Source organism: Papaver somniferum, chromosome 4 (genome assembly GCF_003573695.1).
Source record: "Papaver somniferum cultivar HN1 chromosome 4, ASM357369v1, whole genome shotgun sequence".
Taxonomy (NCBI): domain Eukaryota; kingdom Viridiplantae; phylum Streptophyta; class Magnoliopsida; order Ranunculales; family Papaveraceae; genus Papaver; species Papaver somniferum.
The window spans coordinates 162,555,040-162,575,141 of NC_039361.1; the positions used below are offsets into that span (position 1 = coordinate 162,555,040).

General features: G+C 36.5%; 2 long non-coding RNA genes across 4 annotated transcripts; one reads left to right on the forward strand and one right to left on the reverse strand.

Moving 5' to 3' along the window:
* Positions 1 to 10,599: 10,599 nt before the first annotated feature.
* Positions 10,600 to 12,525, reverse strand: LOC113274449. Its single transcript, XR_003323022.1, has 2 exons — positions 12,279 to 12,525; positions 10,600 to 11,529 (listed from the first exon to the last, which is right to left on the reverse strand). It is a non-coding gene; the product is annotated as an uncharacterized LOC113274449 (long non-coding RNA).
* Positions 12,526 to 14,226: 1,701 nt separating this feature from the next.
* On the forward strand, positions 14,227 to 19,677 carry LOC113271798. Of its 3 annotated transcripts, XR_003322351.1 has the most exons (8): positions 14,227 to 14,634; positions 15,259 to 16,182; positions 16,503 to 16,550; positions 16,631 to 16,754; positions 16,841 to 16,999; positions 17,407 to 17,735; positions 18,003 to 18,891; positions 19,192 to 19,677. It is a non-coding gene; the product is annotated as an uncharacterized LOC113271798 (long non-coding RNA). The 3 variants fall into 3 exon arrangements; XR_003322349.1 differs by lacking the exon at positions 16,503 to 16,550 and having other exon boundaries at positions 14,228 to 14,634; XR_003322350.1 differs by lacking the exon at positions 16,503 to 16,550 and having other exon boundaries at positions 14,228 to 14,634; positions 16,841 to 16,987.
* Positions 19,678 to 20,102: the final 425 nt, after the last annotated feature.

Below are 20,102 nucleotides of genomic sequence, written 5' to 3' on the forward strand. Positions count from 1 at the left end.
GTTTTCTTCCAAATGTGGGAAAGTTTATATTTCAAATGTGTCGAATATTAAGTTGTGAGACTAAACCTAAATGCTTTAGGAAATTAGAATCGACAAATTTTCTTAAGAATGACCACTACTCTCATTGTGGTCAATTATGTAAGTCTAATCCGATTGACTTAGAGGATTCTCAATTATTTAGGTTATTATTATGTGCTCCTAAGTTCTTATTTGAGTTTTTCCATACTATAAGACCTAATGATTCGGATCTCACTTATTAGGAAATGCATCCCATGAAAATATTTTATCTAGATCCTTTCATAGAGCCAACTAGATGTAGTTGTCTTAAACATGAAACTAGATAAGGGTATGCATTACGTGTTCATTTTCTTTGCTTGTTGTAGGTTCCTTTTATTTGTGATAGCTTTATTTGGTTCCGATAACCCACAATTATTTCGGTTATTGCTATATGATTCGAGGTGACTGATCTTTTCTTAGTCTGGATGAAGACTTTAAACTTAGCACTTCTTGTGAGGTAACCCATTCTAATGCAACATGGTAATATCTTTCTTTAACTCTTTTGCTTCAAATAGTAATAGTTTCTCTTTGTTCATGCTTTTCGTTTCATCTTTAGAACATTGAGGACAATGTTAGATTTAAGTTTGGGGGTATGGGAGAAACTTTTTAGTTGCAATAAATAAACTCCAGAGCCAAGAAATTTATGCCTATTAAGGATGGCACTAACCAATATAAGTGGATGGAAGCATTTTGGTTTTAGGAGTTGATGGACCAATCTGACTAGATGGAAACATCTAAAGAATCTATTCATAAAAGCACAAAGCTCAGGTGTTATAAATGACATGATAGTTTCTCCATACCTCGTTGAGTCCTTTTTCACTTCTTTTTTTATTTTTTCTGTTTTAAAATAGGTTTCTCTAAGTGACTAGGTGGGGCACACGAATCAACCTGTTACCACTGCTAGGGTGAAATAGAGTGATTGAGATAGAACAAAAGAAAAAAGAGAAATTGAGACCAGACCGCTAGACCAACCGGAATAAAATTCAATAAAGTCGACCACTGGTACCCTTCTATATGCCAGTTGTGTTGACCTAGAGGTAGGATTATCGACCACTGGTACCCTTGTTTATGCCAGTTGTTTTGACCTAGAGTTAGGATTATCGACCACCGGTTCTCTTGTATATGCCAGTTGTGTTAATATCAGTCAGACTAGTATTTCAGTCATTTATGATAGGTTCATTTTAGCAGTGGCCTTCAGACAGATATGGGAAACACCATTCACCTTAGTTAACATCAAAACCATCTATGTTTTTCTCTATTTCCATCTTCATAATCTATCTATGTGATTTGTTTGATTCCTTCCATAGTGAGACTTTCTGAGTGAGCTCTGCAACTTATATACGAATCTAGTATGCTTGGGTGCAAACTCGTGTACAATAATTGGAATTTCGCATCAGGGTACTTCCTCCCGTAATCAATAAGTATGCCAACCAAGGAGGTTCTTTAGTGCCATTCCAAGGTTCTGCGTAGGTAGTTAGGGTCTGGAGTAAAGGTTTTGTGGGTACACCTCTGGTATACCCTCCCGAAACTATAACTCGGCCACTAGGGCCACCTAGGGGTTCAAAGGCTTGTTGCACACGCTAAGTGCAATCGCGATGCCTGTGACAGTGAGTTAGGATTTTATTTTGTAGATTAAATTTGCTCGGGACTAGGAAATAATAAGTTTGGGGGTATTTGATAGACACATTTATGTGTCTAATATGTCTCAATTGTATATATTGTTAGTGTTCGATTTTGTATTTATTTTGTTATTTTATGTCTTTGTAGGTATTTTTAGAGAAATAAGCTCTTGCGGCGAAATCGACTCGAAAAGTGATGTTTTGCATCCCAGGATAAAGTACTAAAGGCACCCCAGAGACACCCCGAAGGAGTGTTAAAGGCGCCCCAGAAATATGTTGGAAACACCCCAGAAAAAATGTTAAAGGCACCCGGAAAAATCATTAAAGGCACACACGCTTTGGATAAGGGCACCTTCAAGGCACCCTACTGGATTATGGTACCTAACTTTTGGATCAGAGCATTCCACCTTCTTCCTTTTAATATTTGTTTTGGCGAGAAAATGAGTTCAAATTTTCAGTTCCTGCGTAATTTTCCGGGATGATTGTGGACGAGATCGTATGCAACTTCTTCGTGGATTTTGTTTAGATTGGGCCTGTTTCATCCAAACAGGCTGGAAATCCATTCAGATTCGAAAAAATAGTAAGAACAGGGAAGTGAGAGTTATCGCGATATTCGGTTGATACGTATTGTATGGGAGAAGATTTTCTTCTTTACTCAACAAGATTCGACTCTATCAATCCACGATAAAAAGGGAAAGCCAGCTCAGAAGACACCTATGGAATAAAAAGGAAGATTACAATTAACTCGACAAGACAGAGGTTGAAATATTCTCGGTATTCTTTTGGGAAAATTTTCATGAGGCTCCTGCGTGTTCACTGCTGATTGATACGAGTCTCTTTTGTGATGGCGTGTGCATCCTTCAGACCGATGCATGAGAATCTAAATCGGATATGAAAAATGAAAGTATTCCCGTGTAATGGTGTTGGAGAATAAAAGAATTAAAGAAAGAATCATTTGCATTAAACCGAAGAGATTTGGGGGCTGGTAAGTATATAAAGGGAGTTAGAGAAGCCTAGAGAGGTTGTCGAGAGTTGGGGGCAGTGAGGAGAGGATGCAGAGCCGAGAAGAAGAAGGGCAGAAAATAATCTTTGATGTCGCTGAAGAAGAAGAAACTGAAGAACAAATCCCTTCCAAGAAAGTCGTTGAAAACTTTCGCTTAATTGCGACAGTTCCCAACTCCTTTCCAGCGACTGTGGAACAATGTTTACAACACTTCGTTTCTATAGTTCTTGAATAATGATCCTGCGACACTTCTGTTGCGTCACAAAATCCTATTTGTAATCATTTTCTCCCATTTCATCATTGTAAACCACTTTTGAGCAAATAAAAAATATTTTGAGAGCATTTTTACTATGATGAGCTAAACCCCAACACTGGGACGACGGAGGAAGCCCTATTTCGCGTATGTGGTAATTTTAATAATTTCTTTATGACTATTTGCATTAATTTTTGATTAATTTATGATTTTTATCTAATGGGTGTGATTTCGCTTATTATGTATGCTTGGTATTTGTATTTTTGATACATCATGCTTGTGATTTATATTCATTGCTTTTTAAAAAATCTACTTTTGGCAAAGAATAAGAGTCCACGTTTCTAATATTTGATCTATAATTGTATGGAATTATTTTTTGAATCACATGAATGGAAATTGTTGAAATCCTTAGTCCCAATACCTCTCACCATTGTTAATAGTCTTTGTATATATTTATTTAGTATTTTTAAAAACTTTAATCTCTACAAATCCGAGTGAACGACAACCGTATTTACCACTATCTAAAATTCGATCAGACTCATTCCCCTACTAGCTGAACCATCATTACCCTCAAATCCTTGACTCGTGTCAAACATCATGCTTTCCCTCAATTTTTGCAACTCATCCAAGTGGAATCTCTGAAATCCCTAAGCTATAGCATGATAATCGTTCAACTGGGTCTGATACTGCAACTTTGTAGCGTTCATCCCCAATATGGATAAGCCCGATCAAGTGCACTATAAGCAATTGGATAAGTAACAATCTCTCCAGATGTGATGGATATATTCTTTACATCCCAAGAAAATGGTGGCATGATTGACGATGAACTTTGAGAAGGATATGCAAATGCGTCACCCGTCTCTGGTGGAGGTTGGGAAAGAAGAAATTCATCGACAAATGACATCCTACCTAAAGTTGGGAAATCCATCTGACCGAAACTTTGCGGTTGATAGTAATATTGGGTTTGAAAATAGTGTTATACCAAGATAGGTAGTCATATCTGTCCACTGGCTCATGGATCAATTGATCAGATTCTTACGAATGATGACCTTCCCTTATCAATTTGAAGTAATCGTCTTCGGAAACCTCTGAACTTGGATAAGTGTTGACGGCTATCATTGATCTTCTATGCAAATGAAGAAGTCGTCTTTCACCGTAATACCAAACACCATTTTCATAAATAGGGCTGTATAACACCATCCTTATAAGGCTTAGTTGTACCATTCTCTGAGCTTGTTCTTCTTCGAACTCAGGTATTGCTTCATACGGATGGGAGATAAGGTTAAGGTTTGATCTACACAACTACTGAATCTTATGAACAATAGCAGTATGCTGACCATATTCAATATATTTAGGTTTCCAATTCTCATAATCGTACTTTCGTATGATCGGAAAAATATTGGTATGATTCTGAAGAGAAGGTTCTGAAACACGGAACCATGTATACCACCAATACTGAAAGTAATAACATTATTGGTTATTAAATTTTCCATGTGAAAATAATAAACAAATATTGTGAAAAATATTGGTTTTTACCTCCAGAGCTCCCCAAAAAGCATTAAAACTATCTTTGACACATGTCGAGCAATCACCGAGTGCCATGTAAATCTCTGATAAAATCGGAGACCCCCAATCATATGTTGGTGCTTGCTCTAAATTTTCTAATGCTTCGATAAAACCAATTAACACCACTGAGCTAGCATTTGGAAATAGACATTGGCCTAGTGACCACATTACAAACAGACGTTCGAGCTCCTCATAATGGTCGGGGAACAAATATTGATTACCAACTACCTGTTTTCATCCATTTTCCTAGCATAAAGCTTAAAAAAAATTTCCAATCCAGCCACCTTTAACCCATGAGTTTTATTTGTCTATATGTATCATTTTCTTCTAATTCATTTGAGTATAAATGAAGCCTTTGTTTCTATCTATCTTCTGATAACCAATTTAGTTTGTTAAATGGAAGTAAGTTTCCAGCACATGGAATTCCCATTAACATGTGCAAATATATCGGTGTAAATCCTATCAATAACAATTATTCATAATTAGAGTTTGTTGATTTTTATAAAACAAAATACATAATTTAAAAATTATATTACTAGAAAAAACTAACTTACTGCATTCAAAGTCGTTGAAAAAGAAAGTGTTTGTAGTCTTCCACCATCGTTCTAATATAACTTGAAATCCTTGAGTCCTATGGTTTCTAGGTTGTATATGATATAGATGTACCCAAGGATATCTTCTAACTCTCTCTTGAACAACAGGGGGAAGTAATTGAAAAATCGTATATAACTCAGTCCATCCACTTCTTAGATTTACCGAATTAACTCGCTCCTCATGGTCAGATAGGTGATTAGAGAACATACCTTAACCGGCTACTTGTCAAACATTATTAAACTCATAATTTGTATCCACAACAAAACTTATTCCACCGGTTGGGGTACTAGTACATCCTTTGGCTTCTCTGTTTCTTTTTCTTCTCTCCATATTTGTTTAAGAAGTAAAACGAAAGATAATTGTAAAGGGAATAAGAGTTGAGAAGGGAAGTGTGAAGGATATCTAAACAAGATGCGGTATTTATAGGCGTTAGAATATCGTACGCTGACGATATTGATTATAATGCTAGCGACCGAGTTAATAGCGAGCGTTATTTACAATATCGCTCGCTAGAAACTCTGTCGCTCTGTGGTTTTCCCATAGTTGCACAATTGATTTGCCATGCCATCTGATACGCCAAACAATTTTTTTTGGCATGTGCATAAAAATAGGCCTAAACATTTCCAAACATTTTATTCATCCTTCACAACTTCTATACCCTTCGATGGTGATGACGATTTCTTCTTTTATGGGAATCCAGTCCCGGTGGCTTGGTCGAGTACTGTAACTGCCCAATTTGTGGTAATCGACCAATATTTTGCTTCCAAATCACTGCGAGCTCCCATACTCTGTATATATTTAAGACCTACCTTGATGCGACTTTAGGCCACTAAGCGTACCCTTACGGGGTACAAACTAGGAAAATATTCAGATTTGGCCCAAAGAGCTTTAGTATTGCGATCACAAAAAAAGTAAAAGTAAAAGTCATTTCTCAAAGGGAAAACTTGAGAATGGAAAATTTTTGAAGGCTGTGTGAATGGAAAAATTGAGCCAAGGAGACTCACTAGGATTTTTATGTGCAGCCACTGTGCTGAACTAATTTTTAATCATGGCACATGGGCTATTAGTGCATAATCGTATACACACAAAAATCCAAGACATGATCATATAGTGTAATAATTTTTTTAGGAACTATAACTACAAATCTTACGAATAGCAATACAGTAGTACAACGCAAATAATAAACAGACGGGGAGTTGAATATCGAAGAACAATACCACTTGCATATACAAATCTTCCTATTACTAGACATACACCATTTAGAAATTCCAAATTTCTAAATGACAATTTCCGGCAAGTAAAAAGCTAACTTTGTCATTGGCGCCGCGAAACCTTGGTTTCATCGTGGAACTTGACGAAGCCAATGCACGAATCCCTGGAGAGAATATAATTTATTATCGAGGGAAGATTGATTCAATTCTCCGACATCTCAAGAATAGGGAAAGCAAACAAATATGCATGACATTACGATGAAATTCACCCATATTTATTATGAGTTATGTTCATGTTTATGGGTTACCTTTTTTGTTTGCGATATTTTTGACTATCTAACATTCCAAACAAATGATGTCCCCTTTACAGTGAAGATTAAGTCAATTTTCTCCGGCATCTCGAGAATAGTGAAAGTTACCGAACATCCTGAGAATGGTGAAAGCAAGTAAATCTCCATAAGATACTAAAAGTCACCTCTATTTATTATTAGTCATGTTCATGCGAATGATTTCCACTTCATTCGCGATATTCTAACATTCAAAATGAATGAATTCCCCTTCACATGATCATCGAGACAATGTTTCTAACACACAATTTACTTGCAGGCCCACTCATACGTAATTTATCATATTTGTCTAGTGTAATTTGTCATATTTGGTACCTTAGCTTTCACGACATTCGGGGAGTTTGGTGAGGATACGGTGAATCTTATGATAATCATTTGTTTAGGTTTGATGTTAGTGTAAAGAAATGTAATTTTTTTTTCATAGATTAGGCATCGTTATTCATAAGGGTATTGGTGCCCAACTGGTGACTAGATTCCGTTCCAGTTTTTTAAAATGAGATATTCTTAAAAAAATTTATTGAACAGGAAGGGTTTATGTAAAAAAAATCTTATATGTAATTTGTCATGTTTGTTTAATGTAAAAAAAAGCTTATAATAGAAAATTGATTTTGATGAAATGGCTGGTCCCCTATTTGAGTGATGAGATAAACTTAAAAGACAAAGAGCATCTAGGTCAATGTCTTAAAATAATGTGATACCTATGAAAAATGCTAAAGTGGCTAAGTGGAGATAAAAGAGAAAGTCTAGATTACACATTTTTTATGACGTTGAATCATAAGCCATATCATTGTTTCATCATTTTTTTTCTTCTAAATTTTGATTTTTTTTTTGTTAGATTAGGACTTGGAGATTGGAGATAACCTTATGTGAAAATTGTTTTCTTTAATTATTTTTTTATCTTTTAAAAAGGTGTTAATAAGATTTCTACACGGGATAATCTTGACCCCAAGAATTGGAAATGCTTTAATACGAATAATGTTCTTTCTATGTAAATATGTGCTTTAGACCATTCCCCCTAAAGGGGGAAGATTAGGATTGTATTGAGAAGGAAAAATATCTATACACGCCGGCCTATAGGTTTACACAAAGTTACAGTTTCGTGGATTGAATAACAAATTTTCACTTTTCTATATAATCGGTTGTTGTAAAGCCATTGCACGGATTTGGGGAGGACTCTCAATGAAAAGTGATTAATTTGATCAAAATAGTGTAGGAGACTAGAGTTTAATAAGAGGAACATGTCATCAAAAAATATTGGGTTCAAATTTATGACTCTAATTTTTTCGGGTCCAATCTTGTATGGATAGTGTACAACTGTACATATAAAATTATCCATGGGTCCACCCTCATTTCTAGGTTAGCTAACCCGGGGAAAATCATTGTATTGTGCTAATCAATAAATCACCTCTCATCAAGGGGATTCAAACGTGGATGTAGGCAAAATTCACCGAACCATGTTGAACATGTGTTATCTTTATTTATCTTCTATTCGTTTTCTAACCCTGATTTCATATCATCATTATCAAATCAATCGTATTTTACTTTTAGGTACAAACACCGATTTACTATATCTGCATAAATAACCGGTATGGCGAACCATGTATAGGTGGGTGAAATTTTCACCATTTTTATCTCACTCCATTGGAACCGAAATTCAATCAGGATCGTATCTAAAATAAGTTGTGATTATGATGCTCCTTGAAAAATACTGATCAAATAAAGCACAGGTTCACGAAAGTAAATGATTTCAAAGGCGAGTATGAAATGTAATAGTAGGAAAAAAAAGAACAAAACATAATAGTGATACAAAACATATATTAATAACCTCCGTATACCGACACAAAACATAATCGCGACTTGTGAAATCTTAAAGTTTTCAACCTTTCTTATATTAACAACCTCAATATATATTGATAATTTTATTCGTTACCAAGAAAAGAATATTAATATACAGAGGTTCTAATGTACTCCCTCCGTCCTAAATTAATCAAGCTCTTTGTATTTTGCATAATTATTAAGGTAAGGAGAATATGTTTAAGTATTTTTACAACTATACCATTATGGTTAATAACTAGTAAAACTCAGAAATGATTTATCTCTTAAACTATACCACGGTTTTTCGTAAACTTTACATACCGTTGAAAAGCATTTTAAAGCACCTACGTAACGAATATAAACAAGGCTATCAAATTATACATATTTCTTGTAGTAACAATAATCAATTAAAGGTAGTTTTAGAAATACCCCATTGATTAGTGAGATAACTCAATTATTTGTGGGGAAAAATTTAAAACCAATTAGCTCAATTAATTTGGGACAGAGGGAGTATTTGTTTGAGAAAATTACGCGCAGACCCAAAAAAATAAGATTCTTATTGTCATACCCAAGATTATTTTTAGTTTCCATGACACCCATAATTGTATGAAGTTTTGAAAAATGTTTGCATAACCCGTTATGCATCCAAATTTTTTAGGGATATATTTGGCAACGCAACTTGGACATAACATATTTAACAATCCGCGCCTTGGAGTTTTAAAAATTTTATGTAGTTAGAAAGATTTTTAAGAGAGTTGCACAACGAGTACAAACAACAATACCAGATTTAAGTTTTTTGTGAAAAGAATCGGAGGCGATTGTTCTATTAAGCTAAATTTTCGAAAATTTGGTACACAACCATTATGCAGCCACCAAAAACGATGCATAACACATTATGCAGACACAACAAAAGATACATAAAACGTTATGCAACCATATTTTGGTTAATGCATCTATTAATTTATGCATAACATGTCATGCAAATGGATGCATAAAAATTATGCGTCAATTTTTTAATTCAGTGCTTACAAAAATATGGTTGCATAATGCTTTATGAATCCATGTTCTCGACTTCATAACATGTTATGCAGTTATTATTGCAGGTGCACGACAAGTTATGCAGTCTTTTTTTGTTGTTGGTTTCAATACTAACAAAAATGTTGCTGCATAACGTGTTATGCAACCATTTTAGCGACTGCATAACAACTTATGCAACATCTTTTTTAGATGCATAACATGTTATGCAACCATTTTCTTAGCTGCATAACAAATTTATTCAACCATTAACCCAATATAACACAAATTCTACAATTTCAAGATTGAGTTCAAATTTTATCCAAGTTAGGAATTTCCTGATTTCTTGCGGAAACTTGACTAAAAGCGCTGTCCAAAACTCATATATCCCTAGACCAGCTTTCGCATCCGACTCGTACTCCCTTCATGATTCAATGAAGCATTATGCCACTGGTAGGCTGTTGGGGTGATATGAAAATATGAGAATAAAGCCTACATGAAAACTGCAAGTGCACAGTGTTGTTGTAGTGTATGTGTGCAAGCGCAGGTCGTCCACAGGGACTTGGTGTGTGTAGTTGAACCTAAGGTTTCACTCTACTGTTTTTTAGGCAGTGACAGAGAGTTAAGAAGAAAAGATGAACTGAGAAGGTGGGAACTAAGAACTGAGAAGGTGGAAACTAACTGAGAAGGTGGAAACTAAGGTTATCAAATCCACCTCTAACCTACACTATGCCTTCTATTTATTACACTACTCTTGTCCCTATAACAGATAAGGGTTAAGATTCTAATCTGCCCTATATCTAAGGTCTTTCCCCACTAGAAAGAGCAATCACAACTAAGGCATATTCTCCAAAGTACTAACTGTCTAACTAAAGCACAACTAGTCTAAGGGTCAATGCTAATCTGATTTAACATGAGTTGTAGTCCAATCATCATAGTGTAAACCTAACTACAATGTATGCATGACATACAATGTGAGAGCAAGATGATGATGCACTGAGATTGATTCTTTCATAAGCATGTTTGACATTCAAGAGTAATATTATCAGAATGAAAACACAGCAGTAAATTAGAGCTTCATTGAAACCTTAGCAAGCAAGTTAGAACATGCTAAACATGGTTAACAATTGAAATGGGAATGCACTGAACTTAAAATCGAACAAGAGTTACCAGTGAAGGGCACTGGCTAATCCAGTCCTCTAGGGTTGAGCTCTGGCTAACCCAGGCATGCCCTTCCAACACCCACACACACATTCAATTTATACCCAAAATTCTGGGGTTCATACAATTTCCCCAATTCCCAAATAGCAACAGTAAAATTAGGGTTTAGGGTTACATCAAAATTCGAGAAATTGATGGGACAATTGCTTACCCATATTGTCTGCTCCTGTTGTTGCTCCTCTCCATGATGCTACGCTCCATCTTCAGTTTCCTATGTCCATGTCCCTCAACCTAGTTCTTCCACTTCAAAACCCTAACAGAGAATAGGGGTTCTGAAGTCAAGGAAATGGGTTGGTCGACATTAGGGGATGATGGGTGTGATGGGTTTTGGTTATAGGTGGAATAGGGTGGCTGTGGAGGGATTGTGAAGGCGGCTGCGGCAGAGAAACGGCGGTGGCAGGGAATGGTGGTGTTGCAGAGGTGAGGGAGGAGATAAGAGATCGATGGAGTTTGAGGAAGGGGATGTTTGGCTCGACTGTTTTGGTGAAGGGAAAGGGTTAGGTGCTCTGGTGTTAGGCGGAATCAGCGGTTTTGATGTCTGGCGAGGAGGAACGTTGGATGCGGTGATGACAGATCAAATCGGACGGCTTTAGTTTATCTGGGCTTTGGGCTTGGTCTAGGACTTGTGTTAGAGTTTGGTCTAGAGTTTGGGCCTTGGTCTTGCTAAGCCCACTTCATCTTTTAAGAGAAATTCTTCCATCTAAGCCCATTTCTAGCCTCTGAGTCTTGCGCACAACATTCTTCGCTGCCTTCTTGCGGGATTCTTTGTCGGCTTTCCACCATTTTTCTTCTCTTTTCGCTCCGCGATTCATCCAAGCTTTATTAGAACCTAAAAATACAAAATTAGACAGTTTTAAGTATTTATTCCTGAGGAGAGCAAAATACAGAATTCAGGATAATATACAATTTTAAAGCGCAAAAGATGAGTTAGTTGCCAAGAAAAAGATATGGAAATATGCAATATTTAGCACTTATCATCCACTGAGTTCCAAAATTCAGCATCTGGAACTAATACCACTGGCTCGCTATTACTGTTGCCTTTTCCCACTATTTCTGTTGTTCAAACTCAATCATGCATTTTAGCAAACACCTTGTTTGCAGGTTATGCCGGTGGTACAGAATATGACTTTCTTCTATACTTCTTAAACTACGCTAAGGCCCAAGAAATCACAAAGCTTGGTGGTGCATCCCTTCCTAAACATTCATTTTCCAAAATTTCTGGAATGGCTATCATCTGAAATCACAGAATTAACACAATTACAGAAAAAAAAAAAAGAGGATACCATACTAGCTAAAAAAGATCACCACTTCCAATTTTCTTTTTGGGCACAGTTAAAATTCTAGAAGAAAATGGGTAAAGTAGAAACATATCAGAGTATTGTTATTTTTAGGGACTCACGGTTTCAGGGTTTGGATCAAGAATACGATTAATTAATTTCTTAGCATCGGACGAGAGCCACAAAGAGAATATGAATTAAGCACGGAATATCTGAAGTTTGAGTGATTTCAGAGTTTCCATTAGTCTCTGATTTAGGTTCTCAGAAGCGGAATAAAAAGGTATCTTATTAAACTTCTTACATTCTCATGCATAACTCCAAGATTAGACTCTTCAAACGACAAGTGACCATCCATAAGAACAAAAAGGATAACTCCGTAAGACCATATATCAGCTGTTGTACCATCATAGCCTTTATCATTGAGAACCTGACAGAAAGCATTGAGCCAAAGAGATATGATGAGTCTCTAGGTAATGCCATATCTATGAGATGCAAAAGATAATTCCCGATCCTCTTTTTAGTTCTAGAGGTTACAACAAATGCAGGTGCAACTCTCATATTCCTATGACTACTACTACCTCTACTACTCATGATTTTGTACACCTGTAAGTTTGTTAGATAATTGTTGTGTCAACCTAAATTTCAGAATGTTTATGGATAGCTTACACACTAAAGACTTACTCTTTGCAAGACAATCAACTTCAAATCCTCTTTGTCCAGGTTGTCTCTCTGACCAGAAACCACTTGCTTAACTTTCTCTCAATTGCAGGACTAATAAGGATATAACTTGTTTCCCACCTTGCCAAATGCCCTGATCTATCACTTCTAATGAATGTCCAACTCAAGCATTAAATTCTCATCATTCCTGCAATATGAAAAACACAACATATACAAAATTCTGTAAAGTTATGCTTTCAATCGAAAGTAACATCTTCAGAGATTGTGTTTTTCGTTTTTTATATAACAATATTTCAGCGAATTTTCAATAATTACAATTTAACTTAATAGCAGGACTGAACAAACTTTTCCAATTTCGTTACATTATAACTACTAGAAAATGATTTCACTTAATGATTCGAAATTGAATCAGGAAATTTAGAGATCTCATACTACACCCGACTTAGACAAATCGGTAAAATGTAATAAATTATGAGTATTGATGGATCATCGATTCAAGAGAAATGAAATGCGACAAGAGATTTAACGTGGTTCGGTCAACTCGACCTACGTCCACGGACAAAACCCTGAAGGATGAAATATTATTAATCACCAGTTTTGATGTCACTGGGATTATTACAATTCATTGAGAGTCTCTATTTATAGAGTGAATAAAGAATTGATTAAGATATTATCTTATTCCTGGAGAATATATCTTAATAAACTAGAATATATCCTAATTAACTAGAATATAGAAGATATATGAAATTAACTAGATATTTTTCTTATCTAGAAAACCACCTAATTACATAAGATATTTTATTCTTGGAAAGTTGAACAGATCTCGGTCGATAACCTTCAATACTTGATATCCGTCGATCTTCTGGTAGCTATGTTGAGTATTGAGTCTTGACCATTTCATCTTGAATTTGACAACCTCAATATTCATCTCGGTATATATATTCTAACAAAATGTTACGGCAAAAACATTAATAATAAGAATTAGGGATTTCTGAATTAGGGTTCTGGAAAATGAATTGAATTAATTACTAGGGCTTCGATGCATGCAAAAAAACATTCTGTTGAAGACCTGAAATCCTTCAGCTAATCATTTTTATTCGTTTTCATTTTCGTTTCCAATCATTTTCCTTTTTCCTGGTTCTCTGAGATGTAACGATTGTGATGGTGATGATGATGGTAATGAAATAATGCGAGAGAAGATCGAAGATCAATCTGCTTTGCAATAGGATTTTGATTTCGAATGAAATTCTCACCTATAGAAATTAGCCTAGGAATAAAAGAAAAGACAAAAAATTCCAGAATTATGGGTGTGAGAGGTTTTTGCTGAGGAAATGGGTGCGTGCGTTAAATTTGACGCCTGTGGATTTTATAATGGACGAAATTGAAAAAATGAGTCTGGTGGTAGTTTTCACTATTTTGTTTAGGGGCAAAAACATGGGCCAAGACCTCACCCTCGCAGCTTCATCGGCCCAGTGAGGAGCGGTTTTAAGTGCTTCCTTGCAAGGGGCAACTAAGTAATTTCGAAAGTTCATCTTCCATGGTTTAGGTCTTCGGCTACTTTACTCTCTATCTCCTGGTTGACTTATCCTCGTCATTTCATCTTCTTCTCCCTCAGTTTTTTTTCCAACGCCGCCGCCGCCGCCGCCGCCTGAAATGGAGAAAATACAGGAGGATTACTGGATCTTAACGTACGCCTATCAAATCACAAAAACCAACTGCACCATTAGTCACATCGCAACGGAGAAATATGCTTGTAAAGCCAAATGGAAATTCATCAGATGATATCGAAGAAGATGTGAGAAGACAAGTACAGATCGTTTCACTGGAAATACAATTTAATTTAAATCTGTGTTTACGAAGAAGATCGTGTGAGATGTGAAGCTCAATCTGATAATTCAGATGAATTCTTAGAATTATCAAATTTGATTGGTAGTGTGAAGATTCTCCACCTAAAAGACTACTGATTTTTGGATTGTCAGGTATGAATTTGATCTGTGGTGATTTTTGATTTTGGATTCTGAGATGTTCCTTGTGGATTTTTCTGATGCAATTTTATGATAAATTCGGAGTAGACACTAGTCGATGAGCTTAGTACTTGATTTGAATGTAGATTATGTAGTAGAATGCATTTAATCTGATAAAAAAAGTAAATGAGACTTGGCATTTCAGACACTAAGTGTGAATTCTAAAAAGACATTTGATGCCAAACTGACTAGAAAGCACCTGAGCACCAACCTGTGTGTGTAGGATTCGAGTGGCTCGTCTAATGAGTCTGAAGAGGAGATTTCTTAATGCTTACTGCTCATCAGTGTTTAAGTGCATTTATTTGCTTCATTGGGGACTGCTATTTTAATCAAGACTAAACATATTTCAATGGGACATAATGATGTCAATTGCTTCTGCCATTGCCTAATTTATCTCTTTTACATAACTGAAAACATGAATTTTGAGCTCTAGAAATGTCCCTGAACTTGAAGTTGGCATTCAGCTATATTTATGTAGCGAGCTTAAGTAGGGCAACTGGTGTTACGGAATAAAGTATTTTGCAACTCTAGGTTGGTCATTGGTGATACTAACTTTGATGATCCTAAAATTTGGTGCAGGGGAAGTATTTAAATACTTTGAATTGATGGTAGTACATATTATGTGGCTCCTGAAGTTTTTTGACGGCATGACGGAGCAGAAGCTGGTATCTGGAGTGTTGATGTGATACTGTACATTCTTCTTAGTGGAGTCCCAGCCACATGGCAGTGTCACGCCTTGGTTATGAATTATGGGAAACCAACACAGTGATTTCCAGTTTCAGCAGGGAATAAAATACTTAGCTTATTTGTGTTGTTGAAAACGGTGCTCAAGTTGGTGCAAATATCTTATCTTACCTGGGAATCCTTTTGAACCAACCAAGAGCACTTGATGAACTTATTCCACACTGGAAACAACAACAGATCATTCTACTCTTCTTCATACCATGTTTTGTAAAATATATCTTATATTACATATGAATGTAACCTTAGGCCAAATTACAATCATTTGTCCTAGGATCTCTACAGAATTGTCTTTTAAGCCTACTCGCCATATAGCTCCCTAAAGGTTTTAGATGTTATCAATCAAAATCCCCCTAGATTTGCCCCTTTTTTGCCGCCACCCAGTGAGACTTTTTTTTGGGGGGGGGGGGGGGGGGGTCCTTTTGCATCTTCAGTCCTGGCTCCATCCCTGATCTTGGAAGATATCATGTGGGCATAGGTGCAGCTTTCTTTTAAAAGTTCCCATATGGTGATATACACAAATAACTATGAGCAGCACTTCTGTTTTATTTTTTTGGTGCAGTTTTAATTTCTGACACTGACATTACCTTTTACCTTGTTTCTTCTAGTATTGTTGTTAAAGGAGTTGTTTGTAAGAAAAATGTTTCCAACCGGCAGTTGACTTCAAACATTGAGAAGCCCTGTTTTCTTATCCTTGACGGAGCTTTTGAGTATCAATGGGTGTCTAATCATCTATCAAGTTTTGATACTCTATTGCAGCAGGTTGTTAGCATTTACATTTTGCTACCATTCCTCAGTTTAACTTATGGGATAATAGAAAGATTTTTTTAATCAATGCAATCCATAACTTGTGCATATCACATCTAAATTGCCTATACACATTCGCTGGAATCTGACAGGGTATGTATACCTTTGATCAGGATAAGTGATACAATCTTTTTGATATAAACGCATTATGGAGCCGAAATTTTTCTTTGACGTTCCCATTCATGCCTCTTGGATGATGGTTTTTGACATTCTTTTATATGTTAGATTTTATCACTGAATATTGTGTATGATTCGAGTGGAAATTCTATTTTCAGATCTTTCTCTACAATTTTTAAAGAGTAGATAAAGCGGTTGGGTAAAATGTAACTTTTCTCAAGAGCAGTTTGGTATTTTCTCACACTGATCCTCATTCACTCAGTTCCACTATTTTGTGCACATGCAGGTTCGGGAATATGTTCGCTTGCTTTCGATATGCATCGGTTGATGTTCACTCAGTATACCTTCCACCCTCAAAACTTGATTTCAGCTACGGGAATCCAGAATGGTTACTGAAAGAGGTCGATCAGGTACAGTGATTACTAACTGAGGTTCCATATGTATACTTCAAATGTCGTTACTGAAGTAGGTACTCTCTGGATGCTGTCTGTGACAGGTGGTCGACAGGGCAGAAATTCTGTTTACTGGAGTACTTAATGCTCCCCGGCAGATTGCAATAAAAAGAATAGGCACCATATCAGTAACAGTAGCAGAATCAAGATGTCGCATTGGAGATCTGGAAGAGTTGCTTCAGAAGGAGAAGGTAGAATTTGAGGTACAATAGTTTTTCTAATTATTCAGGGCATGTTGGAGTTTGATTTCTGATTGAAGTATAATTGCTAATCATCGAACAAATGTGACCTTTCTCTCATTGCCCACCGTATTTTTCTTGAATTTTTTTTAACCGTGGATCTTGTATTTCCTATCTTTTTGAGCTTCATATAATCCAGAAGATGTAACACTATATGTAGAAGATAAAATTAAAATTAAAACAAAACAAAACATTTCATTTAGTTATATGGGCTTGTATTCAGTATCTGCAAATATTTTGTCTAACACTTCACACCTGTGTTGGAATTTTGATAACGAGACACATGTTTAGATCCATATTTGACAGACATGGACTCTTTTTCTTTGTTTCTTTGAATTTTTGTTCTTATTGTCTCACTTTTTTTTATATAGGAAACAAATCATTTGAAGATGGCAGTAGCAAAGATAGTTGCTCATCAGTAGAAAAATCAGTTTCACGTTTCGCTCAAGAATACCTTTTTGAAAAAGACATATCTCTTGTTCTCAATATCAAGAGGCCTTTGTTAGAGTGGATAGCACGCTGCATAGGTGCAGAAATAATTCCTTCTATTGATCATCTTTCGGCTCAAAAGCCAGGTTATTGTGAAGCATTCCATGTGAAGAAGTTCCTTGAAGCACATGGAAGTGCTGGGCAGGGAGGAAAGAAATTGGTGAAGACACTTACGTTCTTTGAAGGGTGCTCCTAGCCATTGGGTTGTACTGTAAGTTTTGTTACTCATTTTACACTTCACTTTTGTTAGTTTATCGGAACATTGTCTGCGTCTTGTAGACTTCATGCAATTCATAACTTGTGCATAACACATCCTTTGGAATCTTTGATAGGGTATTCTCTGATTTTAATACTCCTATATTTAAAGGGTAAATAAAGAATTTGGGTAAAATATAACTTTTCTTATGAGTTAAGAACAGTTTGGTATTATTTTACACTTGGCCACATTCACTCAGTTTACTATTTTGTACGATTGCAGGTTCAGTAAGATGGTCGCTTGCTTTCGATATTCATCGATTGTTGTTCACTCAGTATACCTTCCACCCTCAAAACTTGATTTCAGCTACTGAAATCCAGAATGGTTACGGAAAGAGGTCAATCAGGTGTCTATACAAAAATATATGGAGGAGTCTGCAAGTGGTGCAGAGAAGCTTCCAAGCAAAGTGGTAAAGATTCTCCCAGTGATAAAAAGTGCAAGCTGGATGGAAACGGTGAACATGTGGATTCCTTACCAAATCATGACACCACAGGGTCCGAGCCACATCTTTTATCAATCTAAAGTTCAAATGCCCCGGCTAATCCTTTGGAGACTGAAATACATGTGGAACCTTGATGCAGCATGGACTAGTAAAAAGATGCCAGGGAGCAAGATACTGGAAATTAATGGTGAAGTGGCAGCAGATTCATTAACCAAAGGCAAAACTCATAAGAAGAGGTTAAAGTTGGAAAAGCGTTTCGAAGACCTGGGTATGGCTGAGGTCACTGAATCTCATCATCCCGTGAAAGGGGCAGATAACTCAGACGACAACAACACGGGTTGGAGTGGTTTATGATTCATTGAATCTTCTTCAGGCGTTTCATTCTTTCCAGTCCACTCAAGGCGTTGCTTGTTAGAGTGGCATTCAGTGACAATGGTCCATTTGGAAGGTGAAGATCTGAGCTAGATTTCGTAAGGTCCCTTAATCTCACGGTGGTAAGAGCAACACCTATTTTACTAAGTCACTGGACGATCAGTTTATCATCAAAAGGTTATCGAAGAGAGAAATATGGTCATTTATCAAGTTTGCAGCAGCGTATTTAAAGTTGTTATCTGAATCAATCGCAACAAGATGCACAACTTGCCTGGCAAAGATTTTGGGGTCTACCAGGTATTTTATTCACTATTTTTAATACTAATATTGGACAAATAGCTCAATATCAACGTCTCAGTATTTGAATCTTAGAAATTCTTACATTGTAACAATCATAATAATGGCATTCTAGGAGTCACAACACAGTACATGTAGACAAGGACATACATCACTAGTAGACTGTTGAGCTAGATGTAGAAAACCAAGGACAGTATACTACTACATTCTAGTAACAAGGACAATATGATAGAGAAGGAAACTTAGGAAGCTGAAAGTTTTACTCATTTCATTTCTTCGCTTGCAACATTGTACTTTCAGGGGGTACCTCGTTGGATTTCATCGTTCCCTTTTTCAAATCCCATGCACAGAGAGAACGCTGGACTGCAGCCCGGTGATCCATCTTGATGAAACCTTTGTTGTTGCGGTCCCTATCCAGAATATGATTCAGCAAATCAGGAAGCTGACCCTGCTCAATAGTTGACGTGTTTGGCTTGGGCCTGGTAATTTTGCGATCCCCTGGTATGTTCACGGTATTAGCGAGGTAGTCTGAAGCGAAATTCGCTTCTCTGGGCATAGTTGAAAATCTGAAGTGATTCCTGTTCCAACGCCCGTTCGAATTGGTTATCAGTGCATTGATCCCCTGCATTATGTTCTGTACAACATTAGATATTTCTTCTCATATATATCCAACTTTATTAGTGCTTCCATGTCATTAATGTGAGGTCGCAGTCTTTTATCCTTCAAAATTTTGATGACAAATATGTTATCTGTTGATATTTGCAATGGCAACCAATCTGGCGCAATCTCCTGGCTTGCTCGTTCTACAGCTAACAACTCATAAAAGTTAATATCTTCAGTTGGGTCATCTGTGACCATAAGTTCTCCGGTGCATACCGGTTCCATCGAGGAATTCCTTACTATGAAGCCACCTCCTGCCCTAGGAGGTGCTTTTTGAGTTTCTCTTGACAATAGCAGCATCTGTAGGAGTTGCATCTTTCTTGACTAAAGCCGCATCAGAACACAATCTAAACCAATTCTTGTATGGTGGCTTGTGTGTAACAATATACATCTGATTATTCGGTGTTACTATTGGTGGAATACAGTATGGGGGTTTTGTGAGATTCATCTTCTCAAAGACATAACGTGAGAATCGAAAAGTTTCCCCAAATAATGGTTGTGAACCTGTGAGTACCCTAATGGGCTTGCTGTTCTTACGTAGGTATCAAAAG